Source organism: Lagopus leucura, unplaced genomic scaffold, assembly GCF_019238085.1.
Source record: "Lagopus leucura isolate 7727_CA_CO unplaced genomic scaffold, USGS_WTPT01 Super-Scaffold_100002, whole genome shotgun sequence".
Lineage (NCBI taxonomy): Eukaryota > Metazoa > Chordata > Aves > Galliformes > Phasianidae > Lagopus > Lagopus leucura.
In genome coordinates, this window is record NW_024962263.1 from 88,721,579 (window position 1) to 88,734,511 (window position 12,933).

The following is a 12,933-nucleotide window of genomic DNA, read 5'->3' on the forward strand; positions in this document are numbered from 1 at the left end:
TCCAACTTACATCACAGAACACAACAAAGGAAAATATCTTGTTTATTTTTGGGAAAATATAAATAGAGTTTAAAAAAAAAGGAAAATAACATTATTGTAATGTGTCAACAGCTTGAGAATCGTACAGAATCATAGAATCACAGAATGGCTTGTGTTGGAAAGGACCTCAAAGATCACCCTGTTGCAACCCACCTGCCATGGGTACAGCATCACAGGGCCTCCTCTGTAAAGTTCACTACCTTTTGCTTACACATCAAATACTGTTTTCTAGGTAAGCTACTGATTTCTGCCTTTGGGAGCTGTGCTGGTATTTAGACCCATGTTCAAAGTGCCCGTTCAAGATTCAACTGCATCCACCCTGCAGGTAGGGGCAGATGTTCACCAAGATTTTCTCCTCCCATCCTTTAGCTTCTGCATCTACTGAGATAGTTCAGTCTTTACTGAACTCTGAGAAGGAACTGACATGAGGTTGGTATGGACATTCAGGAGGTTAAGTTCAAGTCCTAAACTAATAGGTCCCACAAAAGACTCCAGTCCTACAATTGCATAAGTATTTCACTTCAAACAATGCACACTGTCCTTTCAGCTGGCCTTGATCTGAGCTCTGACTCCTCATCAAAAGTTACAATAAAAGAGCAATCCAACTGCTTCCAACACTCCTAAGTTGAAAGAAGAAATGGCACTTGCTATAGCACATTCTTGACCTGAATATCCCCAAAGTTGCTGAACATTACAAAAGAAAACAAGCCCAACAGTTCAGGAGGATGCTTAGCTCTCTGAATCTAGACTGATCTGAAGCAGAAACACTGGGGCTCTTCAAGAGGTGGTGTTTGAGAAGTGAAAGCCTTTGCTCTCTTGCTGCAGCCAAGTTTACAAAGATGTTAAATGTCTCGAATTCCCTCACAGTGAACATGGAGCAAGGCCAAAGGAGATCATGTTAGAAGAGCACAAAAGGACTGGAAAATTGGAAGGACTGGAGTAGAAGTTGCAGTGGAAAAGACTGAACAACATCAAATCACCTAGGCAAGAATGAGAAAATCAAGCACACATGAGGGAGGCAGGTGAATGAGGAAAAAACACAGCTTATAAGGGATTTTACTTGCTGCATTGCTTAGAGATCTGCTTTAGAGGAACTCTGAAGGAAGCAAAGAGAAACTAAGTAGTACTTAACTATTACAACCATATTTAGACAAACGAGCTGGCTTGATTTTCACAGAATCACAAAATCACTATGACTGGAAAAGATCACTAAGATCAAGTACAACTGTCAACCCATCTCTCCATGCCCACTAAACCCTGTCCCTCAGTGCCACATCTCCATGTTTCCTGAACGTCTCCAGGGTCTGCAGAACTTCCCTGCGCAGTCTGTTCCAATGCATTACCACACATTCTGAGAATAACTTTTTCCTATAATACCCAACCTGAACTTCCTGTATTTTGAAGAATATTATGCACCTAGAATCACTCATTTAACTGTTTAAATGTTCTTTCATTCCTTAAAAAAAAGTGTGTGATCTCTGGAAATTGGAAACTAAAGAGCTAAAAAAATATTGGTGCTGCCTAACAAAAGTAATCCATTATTATTATCAATATCATCTAGTTTCAGACAAGGAGAATTATACAACGTGCTGAAGGAAGTGGGGTAACAGAAGAGGCAGAGGCACACAGAAAAAATGGGTCATATATAGTCAAGTGTATTTCAAACATATAAGCAGAAGATAACAACCTCTGACATGAACATCTTACTTTGTTTCACCTTGTGCTTCCCTGGGATCTGTTATCTACACAGAAAGAGTGTGTTATGGGAAGAAAATCATCATTTAAAATCAGTTTATAAATTCATTAACATTTTAAAAGACATATTTTAATAGGATTCAGATACTCTAGGGGTGTTTCATTCACCAATTATTATGTGCCTTGGACGCTAACTAATCTGGTTTCACTGCCAAAATGGACTCAAAAGAAAAAAGAAAAAAAAAAAAACAACCAAACAAAAACAAAATCAAAAGAACACCATGGGGTATTATAGGGCTATATTTATAGTGACATAGGGTGTCATCTCATCTGCATCAGTGGGCTAACTACATTATGAAGAGGCAGTTATACTGCCCAAGAACATGCAGGCTGGAAGGGCCCATACCTCTGAGACAAGGAAAACCTTATACTATCATAGAACCATAGAACTGTTTGAGTTGGAAGGAACTGTTCTAGTTCAACTCTCCTCAACTAACACAAGGATGCTGTGCCATGGATTCAAACGCACATGAATGGATGTATGAATCCATGCTTTCTTGTAAAGATACACATTACAGTGGAAGATACCAAATTTTCTAATGATCTAATGTTCCCCATTCTGTTCTGATGAAGGAGCAGAGGAACTAAGCAGTTCAATAAGCAGCTCTTCAGATTATGTTAGTACATGTAATACTATAGTTGCATCACAAAGATGCTTGGTCTTGGCTTCTGTCAACTTAACAGTCGCCCTCCCTCGCTCGTTCTAGTCTCTGTAAACAACCCCAAAATAATACAGATGGAGCAATGCAAGTGATGCTGCTCAGCCATCTCTTACAAAAGCAGGCTATTTATGTGTTTAAATAGATAATGGTCTAGACACAGATGTTTTTCTCCGAACAAAGTAGTGGCTTAAGTTAATTTCAGAGCTACTGAAGGCAATTATGTGATTTTGTATACTTAATATCCTTCGAGAAAACCCAACCACAACAGCTGAGTGAACGAATGAACTGTCAGACAAGGAAATGCAGAGGGGGGTCCAAAATTTCCATTCAGACACAAAAACAGCTCCATAATAACTTTAAATACAGTCACCAGGACCTGCTAGTGGGATATATACAGTGGTTTGCTGTGCTGACAAATGAAAACTGATTTTGTAGTTGTTGATGGTACAATGCCCTTCATTTCAGTGATAAACTGCACAAATCCTGGATTTGAAAGTGCAAAGAAATCTAATTATTTTTAATACTTCTGCTTGAAAACTGTGTATAACTGGGTTTATCAGGGGTTTTCTTTCCCTTTTCAGTTTTTCTGTCTCTGACAAAATCTTTTATTTATAGCAAAAAGAGATATGACAGAGGGCACTCATTGAGCTTCCACAGATAAAGTTCCTTTTGTCAATGCTCTGCAAGGGGCCATAACTCCCCGTATATGCATTTCCACATTAAATTTGATTTAGTGCCAAATTTTATGCCCTGTGAATCTCTGTGTAATTTTCTGTAGGATTTCCTTTCATAAATTGTTAATTGGATGTGTTTGAAGTTGCTCTTTTGTTGAAATTTGCCTGTGGCAGATTTTTGTCATGATGTATCTATAAAACAAACTCTGCCTTTGAAAAGAATGATAGGAGAGAAAAAGTTGAGTTTATCTGATATGCTCAGTGGTTCTTTTAAAGCTAAATTCTTAGGACTGAGGGTCGCACTTTGCTGTTATTCATCATATCTGAAAAATTATGCCCCAGCACAACATATTTTCTGTTGGATAATATCTTTTCACTGGGATAAAATCATTGCTGCTTACAACTACATTTTTTTATCAGATTTATTCTACAAATGGGAAGATGTTATATGCAGCTGGTGATAGAGGAAAGGAAAAAAAGGGGAAAAGGGCGTTATCTGGAAGGAGACAACTTCTGTAAGTATCTGTACTTCAGCAGTTGACAAATCCTTGCATGAGAAGATGCACATCTCTAAAGACAACCCCTTCCCAGCTCTGTGCCTACTTTACTCCCCATTTGTATATTGGAAGGGCGAAAAAGAGACACTAATACACAATTTCTTCTCTCTACACAGTGATATTAAGAGTTGTACAATCTCTGTCACATAAAACCACCAAGAAAGGGACTGAAATGACCTCTCTTCTGGTTCCCACAGGCTGTTTACTCCACCTAGAAGCAAAAATCTAACAGGAACTGCAACCTAACATGCCATCACCCAAAGGGCATGGTTCATCTTCGGAGAATTATGGAATCCCCTGCAGGTGTGTGCTGGAGACAATTCTGTCCTGTAGCTCTCTTCTACTTCTCTAATGATGCAATTTCTGTTTGCTCATTATAGGTTATTCCCTTACTAGAAATAAAAATAATCAAGTAAACGAGGCTTTTGGAAAGATATTAAAGATAATCACAGGGATGCAAGACACTCTCAATTGAAAGCTGTCTCATTTATTCTAGAATATAGAATCAGTGAATCACAGAATGGCTTCAGTGGGAAGGAACCTTAAAAGATCATCTAGTTTCAACCCCACTGCCATGGGCTGATTGCCACCCACCAGTCCATGCTGCCTAGGAATCCATCCAACCTGGCCTTGAACACCTCCAGACATCCAGCATCCACAGCTTCTCTGGACTGCCAGTGTCAGGGCCTTACCACCCTCTGAGTAAAGAATTTCTTCCTAATACCTAACCTAAATTCTCCTTGTTTTAATTTAAAGCCAATCTCCCTTGTTCTATCACTATTTGACTGCATATAAAGCCAGTCTCCCTCTTGCTTACAAGCTCCCTTCAAGTACTGGAAGGTTGCAATGAGGTCTCCCTGGAGCCTTCTCTTCTCCAAGCTAAACAAGCACTAACCCTAACACTCAACCTTTCAACATAGGAGAGGTGTTCCAGCCCTGTGATCATCTATCTCTGTGGCCTTCCTCCAGACTTGCTTCAACAGCTCTGCATTCTTCCAGTACTGGGGACCCCTACCATGGACACAGTATTCCAGGTGAGGCCTTACAAGAGCAGAGCAGAGGGGGACAATCTTATCCCTCTCCCTACTGGCCACCCCAACAGCACACTGCTGGCTCATGTCCAGCTTTTTGCTCTTGCTTTGTTCACTCATCATCCTGCAAGTTCTTGTTGTTGGTCTGACAGCTGACTCTACTAAGCAAAGCGATTTATCTCCACTCAAAGCCTCCCCAGAACAGAAAACAAACCTCCTCTGATTTACTCAGCGTACATCTCAAATTCCCTAGATACCTCCAAATTTATATAAGCACAGGTATAAGAAGTCTCATTCACATAAGCTGATTCTGTACTACGTATAGCAGGTTGTTCCAAGGAAACCTTCTGCAGCTATGAAGGTAGAGTTTACATTATTCAGGTAGTAAACCCAGGAAAGGTACTTTGTCTTTTCAGTCTCCATAAGCTCTGCCTACTTCTAGCAGGGATACGGCCAGCTGAAGCAACGCTCAACACACCTCCCACACCTCCTGCAAACTAACACATCTCCTTGGGTAACATTTTGAGTCTGGCTTTCACACAAAATGCAAATTCAGAGACATTTATCTCCTGCTTTATGGTATGTACAGACATATAAACAGTGAGGCTACACTTTATGAGGATCTCCTATTCTCACTAGCATCCAGGCTTCGAGATTCACGTTTTATTGCATGTAGAAAAATGAGGGCAGAATGCCTGCATTAAAGATGAATAAAACACTTTACATGGAGGACCACTGTGCAGAATACTGCCATAGTTACGCTACTTGCTTGTGCCTGACACCTTTTTAATAGCACATCGGCACTGCAAGCTGCCTAGGACAAAAATGGCAGGAAGCAGCCAGTGTGGCCTGCCTACCCACAATATACAGGTTAAGAAGACAGATAAATTGGATTAGATAATCTTTCTCAAACCACCCTTCCAAAACAACTCACCCTGCAGCCTCAATGAGATTTAGAGCTGCTTCTCACCAAGCAAAAGCCCAAAGCAATTACAGGTAGAAAGGCCTCAGGCATGCACAGAACAAGCAGTCTGGGACTTCTAAATCTTTTAGAGGAGTGAAATAGTGCTATTGCAACTTCGCATTATCTTTCACACAGAAGATTGCAGTAGATTGGCAATCTGAGCTCTGTTATCTTAGGAGAGGAGCTTCCCACAACAATGGGGGAGAAAAAATGCAATCGCAAATTACCCATCGTTTGCTCCTCCTTTTCACCCCAAAATTGGGCACACTGGAAAGTACTGGTTTTAGAACCTAAACAAAGACAACTTTCAGTGAGACCTTTTCCATCCTTCCTGCATGCATCACTAACACAAGCAAATACTAAAATGCATTCAGCAATTTCTTCAAGTTATGGAAATGTGATTACTCTGCACCAATGTAGTGTGAGGGGAAAAAAAAAAACAACACAGCATGGGAAAATTAGCATAATGGGAAGGGTTGAAGTGCATTTTTATTTAAATTAACTAGAATGTCTCATGTTGTGATGTCTTCACTCCTGATCAAGTTGTTTACTTTTGAGCGATGTGGACCTGAAATTGAGTACGAAAATCGCCATTTCTACCAGCTTTCTCTTGCTGGAGTCTGCAAGAAATTACTCATTTTAAGGAAAATGTGGGAACCGAAATTATTTGCTGATTCGCTTTTCAGCATTTATAAATTTAATCACTCCAGACTCTGCAGTCATGAAGTCTAAGAAAATCCATTTAGTTTCCTGGAACTAGAAGAGAGTTACTAACGGAGTACCTAGTTCATACCTCCTACTGTTTCTTTCTTCTTCATTTTTCCTTCAAGCCTTTATTACTCCACAAAATTCATTTTGAGCAATCCTGACCTCAGCTCCTAGGGCTGCTCTAGTTCAGAGTCGATCTCACTGTACTCCCGGTTGGAAAATTAAATGATGTGTCTGTGGCAGATGAAGAAAAGGAAAATAAGCCAGAAGCCTGAGGTTTAGCTCCCTGATATCCAAAATGCTTTAAAGAAGCACAGCATATTTTAATCTACAGGTGAAGACCAAATGCAGTATGAATGACCTTCCTTCCAGCCTCAGGTGATGGCTGAGCACAACCCCATAGAGAGTATTAGCTTCTAGGGCAAACTTATCCCAAGGGCTACATTTTGATATGCATTTTTGCCCATAATTCTTACCGTATTCTCATAATGGACAGAAGGTACAGTTCATCCTGTTCCTGTTTCCAGTCCTTCTCCCTTCTTTCCCTTACCTTCCGTGCAAACACATGGGTCACTCTGAAAGTAATGCCTCCTGTTTATCTCCATGGAAATGACAACAGAGTCTAAGAGTGCAAGAGCATTATTTGACAGAGAAAATTCTAAGCTATAAAATGATGTATTTCAATATAGTTACCATTATTGGCCACGTACTTTCACCAGTGATGAACAAGAGCCTGAATGCCATGCTTGTAAAATTCGAACTGGCAGGGATGACTCACTGTTTCATGCTGGAAAAATATTGCCCGAACAGTCCATCTTTCATCTGTCTGAACCCATGGAAATCAGAATGTACCAAATTTGGACTACACAGGGATATGGTAAAACAGTCAAGCCAAGGTTGGCAATGTGCTCCATGATCTTCAAATTGGTACAGGACCAGAGTTGCAAGAGAAATGTTCTCTCTCCAGCCTGACTCTGGAAGTGCAAGCCTTTAGTTCAGTCAGCATCACAATGTAGCTAGTGCAGAGTTGATGGTTTGACTGGTTTCCAGGAAATCCATAAGGATCACCCCTTTCCTATCCCAAAACATAGTGCACATCACTTTATCCACTAAGGGCTGCATCTTGAACTTTTTCTCCAGTGGAAATGCACGTCACCACTCCACGGGCTGGAGTTATAGCCTCCGTTCACTGTACAGACATCCACTGTTTGATCTCCATTGCTTCATATGCACTTCCACAGAATGGCTTAGGTTGGAGAGTACCTTAAAAATCATCTAGTTCCAATCCCCTTGCCTTGGGGGGTTGCCAATCACCAAGCCAGACTGCCCAGGATCCCACCCAAACTGGCCCTGAAAGCCTCCAGCAATAGGGCATCTACAGCCTCCATGTCAGACATCATTTTGTCAGACTGCCCCTCTGCTGCCATCTGTCACACAGCAACAAAACGTAATGGAATACTGCTTCTACTGCCATACCACCAACATCCACGTCTGACATCGTGAGCAGGTCCAGAGGAGGGCCATGACGATGATGGAGCACCTCCCCTACGAAGACAGGCTGAGAGAGCTGGGGCTTTTCAGCCTGGAGAAAAGAAGGCTCCAGGGTGATCTTATAGCAGCCTTCAAGAACCTGAAGAGGTCCTAAAGGGAAGATGGAGAGGGACTTTTTAGAAGGGCATGTACTGACAGGACAAGAAGAAATGGTTTTAAATGGGAAGAGGGTAAATTTAGGCTGGATATTAGGATGAAATTCTTTACTATGTGGGTGGTGAGATACCGGAACAGGTTACCCAGTGAGGCTGTAGATACTCCCTCTCTGGAAGCATTCAAGGCCTGGCTGGATGAAGCTGTGAGCAACCTGGTCTAGAGGGAGGTGTCCCTGCCTATAGCAAGGGGTTGGAACTGGTTGATCTTAAAGATCCTATCCAACCTAAACCATTCTATGATTCTACAATAATAAAATAAGAGGCATTACTTTCAGAGCAGTCCTCATAGATAGTCTTGTAGCAACATGAGTTTAATGAAAGCAACAGTGTTAAGAGGTATAATTTTCCCATCTTAATCCAACAGCCTTTTCTTTACAAACTCATTACACTTAATGACTAAAGTCTGATCACAAATATCTAAACTCATCCTTCCCAAAGCTGACTGCCTGTACTGCTGGCATCTTCAGGTGGCTTCTCCGTGCATACAAAGCAAGCTGATAAATATTCCTTTAGGACTGTCATGAAAGAGAGCATTCACCTATATTTTTACAGCATCGCATCACATTTCTAAAGCTGTTCCTGCCCTTTCCTAGCTGTCTGAATTACATTCTCATAACTCTCTGGCTCTGCACAGCTCTGCTGCTGGCACTGTGTTTTGGCTGGCACTGCTTGCTGAGAGCTGCACTGTACATCATCCCTGGATCCCGATGCTAGGCAGAAAACTCCCCTGCTTGCAATTCCCTTGCTGAATATCTGAAACACTGTGTTTGTGTAAATGGACCATGCTCACAGATGCATCATGGCTGTCTAGAAAGGACAGTGTTGTTTCTGCCACCTAACGTGTGTGCCATACAGCTGGTGAGCAGGTTCCTGCTAGAAAGGCAAACTAGGAGGCAAATGAGTCACTGGCTCACTCATTAACACCCATCTAGGGACAAAAAAAAAACAAAAACAAGTGAGAACCCTTTTCCTGGGTTCATTTAGAGGAAAGAGCCAAATTCAGCTCAGTTTCCCGAGACAATCCCTAGCATGGGCACTGTGCCACCCTATAGTGAGAAGCAAGGGAAATAACAAGTATGCCTTTTTCTTTCAAGTAATTCACTGCTTTTCTCTTACATGGGAAGTATGAAAATGGGCGCATTTACTGAATCCTAATAGCTGTTATGCCGAATGGAGCAGTTGGATTCGCATGGCAGTGACAAAAACAGAGTGTATTTTTATGCCATGCACTTCAGATGAAAGCCACTCCTATCAATCCTCATCTCCTCTGTTGTTTTTAGAGTTCTCAGCCATCTTTTCTCAAAAACACAATTGATTCCTAAAAAACAAACCTCTGACAGCAATCTTTTAATCTCTTCTCACCACACTGACATTTTCCAGAGTTTCAGTGGACTGAAGGAAATGCTCACAGCCTGCGATTGAGAAAAACTCCTCTTCAGTGACTGCACAAAACACCTGCTCATTCCACAGCCCTGGCACTGTCTGCATTCACAACACCAGACCTATTGCCCGAAAGCCTGATCCGAAATTAGCACAGCGGTAGCTTCTCACTGCCCATAAATGGCTTTTGGGGTAGGTGGTCAGCGAATGGAATGGGAAGACAAGGCAGCGCTTCTTTATAACAGTGAAGTTCATCTCTGTGGACGAGAAGGAATAAAGCAGGATGGGACAAGACTTCTTCACCCAACCACAGCTTTTATTACCACCCACGAAAGAACCCCCACTCAAATTATGTCAGCATTACAGCAAGCAAGATGCTGCGGCACAGAAATGACTGTCTCTTGGACAACAGCATTGCCTCTGCAGGCAAACATAGCCTATTTTTCACTCACAGCCTTTTCTCAGTAGACTTGTACAGTTGGGAATCATTACACACCAGACTTCAGCATTAGGAATAATGAGGTTTCAAGACTTAAACAGTCTGCCTTCTACAGCAAAGGGTGTTCGGTCCTTTGGTCCAACTCAGAGAATTATTTCAGCGCTAACTCTGAACGAGGCAGCATCATAGGCTGGAAACATTAAGTCAACGTGATTTACTCAAAAAGATCTAGAAGGAGTCAGAGCCAGGCAGAGTCCATCTAAGTAATTAACTGTGACTTCCATGAGGTGCCTCTATATGAGAAAGTGACCCCTCAACAGAAAGCAAATCGAGTCATTGGAGCCCAGAGAAGGATTCTCTCATCTATATAAATCTTTTTCTTTTCCTTTTTTTTTCTTTTTTTTTTTTTTTAATTTACACATAAATTTGCTACAATAAAGCCTACTGATCCACATGTGACTGCAGGCAACTGTTTGTTAGGTATTACAGTAATACTATACACAAAAATTAACTTGTTTTTCTTCAGAACATTTTTGTTTTTAATTAAAATACAAGCAAAGATAATAAAAATGCTTAAAAGATATCAAATGAAAGACAACTGTGGTAAAAACACAGACAACAACTGAATCAAAATGAAAAAACTACAAGTCTGATTTAGGAATACCTGGTAGTATTAGTATGCAACAGATTGTCTAAAAAGGACTTTAGAAAGACCAAACAGCTTTGTTCCAGTGTGCTACAACCAAGCATTGTGCATGGAGCAAGTTCCTTGATCTCTTTTAAGAGACATGACTGCTGAAGCTAATGAGGGGCTACGTACAACCTAACATTTATTGCTTCATCATGCTGCCTACCAAACATTTTTATTTTGCTTTTCTTCTAAACATGTTCCAGCTCATGGGACACAGCCATCCTACTGTAAATGCTGGGAGCAAATGAAGATACTTCAAAATTTGCGTTTGATTCCAGCAATTGTTTTCTTAGGTGTACAACCATGACACGGAATTACAAAGCAGAGCATGTTTAGAACAGGACTTTTGCAATCGAAAGGCTTGTGGTACTTGTTCCTAAAGAAATATATGTTAGTGAAATAAAGAAAACATTTTCAACTAAATTGGCTAAATGGTTTCTATCTAATACTCTAAGAGCTCTCTCTCTACAATCCATAAACACCACTGGGGACTTTTCCATTGGCCATTCCCCCTGCCTGTCCCAGACACATGATGCAAGAGTGGACGAGTCTGATTCTTTCCCAATCAGTAGCAATCCCTGACTAACCCAGTCTAATCTTCTAGACTGTATATAATCTGAAAAAAAAGTAAGTTCAACTGAATGGAATTAAATGTTCACCCTTTTTTTGCCTGAGTGCAAGAAGCCACATGGAAGTGAATACACCGTATTACTGGAAACATTCCACAACCAGTAAACTTAATTTGGAGGATGTCATTTGAGTCACAAAAAGAAAAAATGAAGGGCAACTTACAATTCAAATCAAAAGTCAGGATACTTGCTGGTTTAAAGAAGAGACAGGAACAGCAGCAAGAAAACTGCACCTTTACTCAGGAATAGCAATGAAGTTATTATGAATTTAGAGAATGTCTCTAGAAAGAGAAACTGAAAATTTTTAGTAAATTTAATTGTAATTGCACCTGCAAAGTGAAATAATGAAAATGGCAAGTATAAACATTGCTCAAGGAACTGAAATATTTTTTCTGAATTTCCAAGGAAAATCAAGTAGGCATTCTGCACTTTGATAATGTATCCTGTATGAGTTCTGTAGGAGGCAAAACAAAATGAATTCAACCTTCCGAACAGTGAAAAGAAATACAAAACACCAGCAGAGGAATTCAGTGCAAGCCAGCTTTATTACCCTCATGTGTTTCACGCTGTCTCTGTGATAAATGTTTACAGAGATGCTAACCTTTCTTAAGCTCTGCCGTTTGGTCCCATACCACACAATTAGCATATGGGCTACATGAAGACTTTCATGAGGATAGAAAAGCTACCTGAAATGTTTGCAAAATAAAACATTCAGGGAAAGGATTGAGATAAAAGATGCTGTAAGGTTTTCAGCTTAGTGCCTCCTGTAACATGTAACAAAACTGCCAAGAATATGTGCATTTTTCCAGTGAGCATCAGGACAATGTCTGAACTCCTTCAAAGAGAGGCCATGGATAAACATTCAGATAACTTCCACCATTTTCTTGTAACATTATTATCATTTATTTTACTTTTGTTTTAGCTGTACTATTCACTTTTAAAACCAATGGGGGCAATAACCAGCAACACAACTGTACTTCATTAGCTTTACCACTCAACCTACATGTTTCTTCCCTAACATTTGGCCGTTCTGAATTCTACCATTTAGCGTGGTGAATAATTCACCAAGACTTCATCTGTATTTTCACCTTGAAAGCACTGGCAGACTGCAACAACATCTCTTTTGACACTCTCTTCTACACCACTTAATTCTTCTCCCTCATTTTCTTTTCTAATGCTTTACAGTCTATGGCTCATGTCAGTTTACTTGCTCTGTTTGTATTCTTTTTTATTCTTTCTGCATATGCCAATACCCTTCCCAAGCCATTAGCTTGAAGATTTCATTGCTTGTGCCATAAAAATACGTCTGTTGGAAATTTTCATGCAAACACAGAAGGAATTTTGTCGCGTGTTAAAGTCTACTCTGAAAAATGCCACCTGTGGTTTTAGTTAATTGGTTGCCTCACAGTAATTTTCTTAACTATTCAACCTAGTCTCAAAGGACTCAAATCTGGATACAGGATACTTTCCATTCCTGGAGTAATAAAGGAGAAGTGAACTGATTCTGCAAGGCTAGGACACACTCACTGAATTAAAATCGTATTTCACTCCCCAAAACAGACCTCTGTCTCCAAAATCACGTTGGAATAGGATCTTCTCAGTGGAAAGAAGACAGCTTCCTGCTCTTGCTTTGATGACTGGATTACATCTCAAGCTTAATAATGCCCTGTGAAATAACTACTTGCTGCCAATATTCAG

General features: G+C 40.5%; 1 protein-coding gene across 6 annotated transcripts in view; it reads right to left on the reverse strand.

Moving 5' to 3' along the window:
* TSNARE1 (t-SNARE domain containing 1) overlaps window positions 1-12,933 on the reverse strand; it is a 461,696-nt gene that overhangs the window by 219,628 nt on the left and 229,135 nt on the right. The window lies entirely within an intron of this gene.